The sequence below is a fragment of the Vanellus vanellus genome (assembly GCF_965231255.1).
Source record: "Vanellus vanellus genome assembly, chromosome: 2".
NCBI lineage: Eukaryota > Metazoa > Chordata > Aves > Charadriiformes > Charadriidae > Vanellus > Vanellus vanellus.
The window spans coordinates 47732843-47739770 of NC_138906.1; the positions used below are offsets into that span (position 1 = coordinate 47732843).

The 6928-nt window shown below is 42.8% G+C and overlaps 1 protein-coding gene across 1 annotated transcript in view; it reads right to left on the reverse strand.

The window, feature by feature from the left end:
- Positions 1-6928, reverse strand: part of RPL14 (ribosomal protein L14) — a 291729-nt gene that overhangs the window by 70262 nt on the left and 214539 nt on the right. The gene's annotated exons all lie outside the window — the stretch shown is intronic.

Sequence of the window (6928 nt, forward strand, 5' to 3'; positions counted from 1 at the left end):
CGCGGTGAGTCCAGGGGAAGGGCCAGGGGCGGAGGAGGGTCGCCGGGGTGCTGCCCGCCTCGCTTACTACTCGCAAGCGGTGGCTGCCTGGGGCGGGGGGGGGGGGGGGCGGCCGCCATGTCGTGAGGGGTGGGCGGTGCGGAGGGACGAGGGGCTCGGGGCGGGCGGGAAGGGGGCGTGAGGCAGCAGGTCAGTACCTGGTGCCGGGTTGGAGTGTGGAAATCAAAGTTTCTACGGTTTTTTGTTTGTTTGGGTTTTTGTATTTTTTTTGTTTTTGTTTTTTTTTTTTTGTAAACCAAACTTTCTCTGCTACGGCGGGAAAGGACTGCGAGGTGGAAGGGGAAGGGCAGCGCCCCGCCGGCTGCCGCCTCTGGGCAGCGAGCGAGGAGCGGGGCCCGGTAGTTGCTCGGCGAGGGAAGCGGCCCCCTTCGTGTAAAATACAGCAACGCCACCAGGAATAAATACTGGCGCAGATGCCGGCCGGGGATGTAGTTAGTTGCCCTGCAGGCCGTCGGGGTACCGAGGCAGGGAGGAGGTGGGAGGAGGAGGTGGGAGGGGAGCCCCATCGCTAACCCACGCCTGCCTCACCTGTGCCCTCAGCGACGGATAAAACAGGTTAAAAAAAGGAAAAAAAAGCCATTTACTTGCCGTAAACCTGACTGAAGGTGCGTGTCTATGCGGGAGTCATTTAGGCCTCGGTGCTTTGCTTGCTTTAGCGCGAAAGGAGCTGAAGGAGAGGGAGGCCTGGGCAGAGTTGGTGGCCGGTGGCAGTGGGGAGGCCGTGTCATGGCGGGAAGGTGGTCTTCCTCCATGCCAGTGTGCTGCTGGTGCCAGCAGTTGACTCTTGCCTCACCTCGATGCTTGGGCAGTCACTGCGCAGGACCCTGTTTTGCCGGATCGATGGATGCGAGGGGTGGTCTTCGGCCAGGTGAAGTGGCAGTAGCTAATTAGGTTTTCTGTTAATGACCAGAACAAAGCTTGGGAGGTAGAACTAGGAGAGCTGTGAATATGCAATTCCATTAATTGCAACTTTGTAGAATCCCCTGCAGGTTGAATGTGAAAATAGTAAATAACAGTAGAAAAGCAGTTCCATTTTTCAGATATACCAGTAAATTATTCCCCACCTCTTCCATCTCTAAAGAAAAAATCCCCAACATTTCTCTGATTGATGAAAGAAAATTTCTTTGCTTTTTAGTAGTGGTTCCTTCTTATTTATTAAACGTTTTCCTGAAAGGAGTTATCAAGTAGCCACATAAAATCTTTTTGATGAGGACTTGTTAATTCATCCAAACATCTTATGTAGAACTCCATTTGTTTAAAAGTTGTTCAGGAAATGTAGCAGAAAAACCTGTAAGGGACATGAATGTTTCTGTAGAAGCCTGTGCCTTTTAAACAAAAGTTTATCGGTTTACCAGGTGGAGGCAGAAATAATTTCTTCTGTGTTCTTTTATATCTGTTGCTCTGCAAACAACTCGGGATGGCTACAAAAGCTTACGCTACAGTCAAAGTAGAGATAGAGGGGGTTGGGATGAAAAATCACTGAAAGATGCTGATCTTGGTGACCCCAGAGCAATGCAAAATCACGAGTTGTAATGGATTTACACTAGTGTGATGTTAATATATGGCTCCTGGGGCATTTATTGACATATGTAGCATTGATGATGATAGTTACACAGAGATTGTAAACTGGGGTATGATGGATGTGTTTTAACTCATAGATACAGAATATCATTGCAGATCAGTACAGGGACTCTGTATAAGCTCTACCAATGCACCATTTGTTCTATAAAAATAAAAGGCTATTTTTTAGTACCTCCGGGAAATACATTGCATCACTTCTCATCAAAACATGCAGACCTTTTGTGTAGTGTATGTGCTCATTTGCTTCTAATCTCTATGTATTTTTTACTGTTCTTGAACTATGTAAAATAGTTGAAGTTCTTTTAAAAGTGAAAGCTGCTGTGCGGAAATACGTTCTGTCTTATTAATTTGTTATAGTCAATGACCGGCTGCTGTGGCACATGTGAAATAAGATGTGGAAAATCAGTCTCTTTTGTGTCTCTCCAGGTGGTAGCAAAAAATTTAGTTTAGACTGGCCTGACTGAGTCTAGATTACCATTATTAATGAAAAAGCATGTCAAAGTCTCCAGTTCTCTTGCTGTAATGACTCTGCAGTGGCGTGGCTGGCGCTGTAAAACTGCTTTTCTCAGGAAACAAAAAATTGGATACACAAAGGGCACAGATTTTCATGTGAAATGGAGTGCTATTTTCATACAGCCACCTCTCGAAGAGTAATTGCATTTTGAACACTACGGACAGAAGGCTATGCCAGCAGGGACTCCACTAGCCTTGGGCTGGCACTGACGTTTGTGTGTGTGCTCCACTGTTGTCCTGCCAGAGCTGGCTACTAGGTGCTGTCAAAATCCAGCTACTGGCTAGGTATGTGGCGTTGGACCTTTTTTCACAGGCAACTTAGAGGAACAGTTTTTGTCAGAATAGCAAGACTACAAAGAAGTAATATTGACTGAGTTTTCAGCTCTTCAGAAATATTCTTGTTTGGCCTTAATTCAGCTGCTTTCAGGGACAGTTGTTAATTAATTTGCTCCTTGTATTGACTTTACTACTTCATCCTATGCAGTCTCCTTGGGAGCAGCCAGCTTAATGAGGAGTGAACTCCCGAGTTCACCCAAAAGTGCAAATGTTCTTTAGCTATTCTTTAAGATCCTTCAGCCCCTTTATCTACAGTGTTTATGTATGTAAGACCTTGGTGTGGTAAACCCACATATTCCTCACTGCCAGAGGACTTCCAGTACTGAAAGCTGAACAGGCATAGCAGTTTTGTTAGAAGAAGAGCAAAGAGATCTTAGTGAAAAGAGGATGTGAGAAGGGTAGGGCCAGGAAAGATATTAATGTATACATGCTTGCACAATGCTGAGAATAGAAGGAAGTCAGAAAAAGCACTAGATAAAGTGCCAGTGCCTTCATGAAGAGGCCATAAGTGCCACTGCAGCTTATTGACATGGATCATACAAAACCATGCTGTAAGCACTGATACTTTTACTGTATCTCTTACTATGACAAATTTCATTTCCCTTTTTAATTTCCCTCCTTATTCCTGGCTGGATCCCAGTCTTGCTTCCTGTTTGTTATTCTCAGTTACGCAGGCTTATCATACGCATCTCTTGCCAGACTTGCTGTTGCTTCTCACATCCCTTCAGTCCCCATTGACACTTCATTCAGCCAAGGCCCTGTCTTCTGTCTCTTCTTTGCCTGTACAACTGATGGATGAGCACTCCGGTCTCCGGTTCTTTTTAATTCCTGGTAATCTGTTTTCTGTCTTCTTCACTTAACCGAAGCTGCTGTCCTCAAAATGGCTGACAGATTTTTTCTCCAACATCACTGGCAGCCTCTTGAGTAAATCATGGGGTTTTATTTTTCCTCTCAGGAACACGTCCATTCTGTTCCCAGATAGGAAGCTTTTCCCCATAAGGGTCTCTTCTGTTATCTCTCCATGCTAGACTCCTGCTTTGCCCAGGTATCATCTCTCTCATCTCTCTCCGTTCCTATTTAGGTGTTCTGCTGTTTCAGCTACTGTATCAGGCTTGAAAAATCTTTTCCTTTCTCCCCACGTACATACCTTTATGTGTATAAACCTCAATGTTAATGTTCATTTCTCTAAATAAATATGTTCACAAAATGTTGCTATTAGAACAGGTGATCTCTATTTTAACTTAGTGATGTTTTTCAAAGGATTCCAAGAGCCTCGAGGTGGGTTTCAGGAAAATGATTTTATTTGTTAGCCCTTTCAGAAAATGAACAGTTCCAGAAATGAGGCAGTGGTTCTCAACAGTGGATGGTTTTAGACTTTGGTCACTGCACTGAGGTGTCTTGCATTAATGTATGTCTCGGGCTTTTCTAACCGCATCCCCATGACTGATGCCACATCAGTCAGAAGAATTGCAATGGAATGGAATCCAGCACCTGGGGTGCCCAAGATAAGGCAAATAACACTATATGCACTCTAGCAAGCAAATGCTTTCAATATCTGTTTATAAGCTGCATAAGCATTTACCTTTAAACATACCAGATGTGTAACCTAGCATTGTAAAACCAACAGATTCTTGTAAAAAGAGACTTAGTACTTTGTAACCCTGTGATACCTCACTGAAAAGACTCATGCTAAAGGACTATGGAAGCTAGGACTCTTTCCAGAAAGAGAGGTGATGGACTTACGGATAAGTTGGAGACCTCATGATGTCAGCACATTGGCCTCATGTTTAAAAACAACAACAAGAAAAACAACTGCCCCCAGCAAAACAGAATCATGTGTCGGAATCTTATGGACAGTGTGTTTCTCTAAGAGAACAAGCATGTTTCTCATGCTGATCAGGACTTTTAGGTGTTGCATCTAGACCTGCTACTGTAGAAATTTTTTGTGTTTACTTTTGTCTGAGTAAGACCTGAAGTTTCTTCATATAGGTGATACACTTTGCTACAAACATGCACATACCTGCCTTGCTCTTAACTATGTGTGGCAGGAAATCTTTCTGTTCCAGCACCATTTAAGGTGTTCAGCTGTTCATCTGATGTGACATTTTCTTAGTCTATGGATGGTGGAAAATTCCATTTTTTCTTATTAAAAGAGACCGATGAAAATTACCATTTTCTCCAGTACTGGGTGGTGTGTTTTTTTTGCCTTAAAGTTAATATTGCCACTGAAAATATCACCAAGTACGTCATCATGCACAGAATTCATATTGCCAGCTCTGACTTCTCTGCCCAGCATTTTTGCTCTTTCTCACTTAATATTCTTTTTTTGATTGCTGTCTTGTTTCTCCACTTTCTTGCAGATCACCCTGACTGAAAGGGAACATATGCTCTCCTGCAGCATATGCATGCACACCCTTCCAGTAGCAACCAGGTTCTGTCCTGACTTGGACTTCAATGTAGGGCAGGCATCTTTGAGACATTCTGATCTTTCCATATTTTCCACATACCCATCCTTTTGCTGTATTTCTTCTTTCTTTTCTTATTCTCTTTGTAGATGGACCTGAAAGAGTGAAGAAATACTTCTGTTTTGTACACATGACAGCGCTTTGGTTCATTGTTACGTTTTTGTGGATGTTTGTTTCAGTTCTTCTCACAAAGTAGGAAGAAAGAAAATGCATTAGGACAACCAAATGTCCTAGAATAACCAAAGCAAGCAGGGAACATTGGGTAGATGCAGTATCTTGAGCGAAAAGGGTTAATATTTCTATTGCATGTGTTTTAAGATGACTCTATCTTTTTCTCTCTATCTTCTGTCTCTAAACGCTTTCAAAAGCTTTAGAATAAATTATGTTTTCGACATTGTTTGGTCTTCATGATAGACTTAATTTATGGCATGAGCTTTCTTGAACAAAGAGATATGCCAGTGTGGCTTCTAGGAAGCTGAGTGACTCAGAAATCAGCCACTTCATCTGGTGGGTCATGTGAATGGTGTAATGAAAGGTTGATTTGTCTGAGTAGATGCAGTCACTTACTCATGTGGTAAGAAAGTCAGATCACTTAGTTACATTCCCTTTGGTTGAAAGAGTTTTGGAGTTGGCTGTGATCCAAAACAGTTGTGCTGGGGATTTGCCTGGTCTCAGCCTTTAGAGGGCTCAAGTCTTAATGCAGTTACCTGTATCTGTGCAGGTCGGCAACTCTAAGTTAGCACCTGTTGGCCTCCTGAGATCAGAGAAGCTAAGCTGGTTTACCCTGTGTTTGTAAGAGTAGGTAGGTAGTATCACCAAAATGCAGTAGTATAAACTGTGTCCTTCTCCAGTGTCAAGCAGGAGAAGCTACACTGATGCAGAGCTGCAGCGTCTGGTATGGAAAACCCATAGAAACGAGCTTGTTCCAGTAGCAGATCACCTAGAAGAATCTTTCAGCTGGCAGGGCTCAGTTATAGCTTGTCAGGGGGGTGCTGGGGAGCATTTGGAAAGTTTGGTGGCACTGTAAAGGTCTTGGGAAATTGTGAGAATTATGTAGCAGCAGAGCTGGCACCTTTACAGAATTGTTGAAGAAGGGCTTTGAGTTTTGTTTTTATTAATATGACTGTAATCAGAATCTAAGAACATTCTTCCAATTATCTTTGACCTGCTGAAACAACACTACGTTTTACCTCTTACTGCAGGGTGCCAGTAATTTGTGTTGATTGTGCAAATTCTCATCGTCTTTGTGGAGGTGATTCAGATGTGATCTTGCAAAAAATCTGCTTTTTGCATGGGAAATTGTATGTGCAAGGTTCGTACCTAAATTAACTTATTGTTGCATTGTAATTACAATATAACTTCATGCCTGCTATATAGTATATTAACTGCAATTAAAAAAACCCTTTAGTAATACAATAGAGAGCAGTCTGATCCTACTGCTTTGTGCCTTGTAAAGAAAAATGGGAATAAATGGCCATCTAAAAAGAGCTCTCAAGAGCTGGTATAGAGAACAAGGGCATACACAGCACATATATATTTGTAGACAAGGAGAGAGCATTCATGCTAAAGAGTACAGTTTCTAAACAACATCTCTACAGCAATGAGGGGGTTTCCTGAGCCCATAGTTGTCTGAGTTAATGATCACATTGTGTCTCTAGGTGTACATACAGAGGCTGAGGTCAGGCATTCAAGCCTAAGTGTTTGCACAGGCTTTTAAATTGGTATCTTCATTACACACTGTATTGTGTGCAATCTCTCCCTTTATGAAGATGGAGGTGGCTTGGATGCCCAATCCAGTAATGAATATGAATTGCTATGCCACCTTCCAGGGCTAGTTCATCATATGGGGAAAGAGTCTGTGAATTCAATTATTCTGTGCAATCCCTGCTCAAGGAGAGGTCCAGATTTTTTGTGTGAATCACTAGAGATGGGATCTTGTATTTTTACAACCACTTATTTCAGTCCTTTCTGTA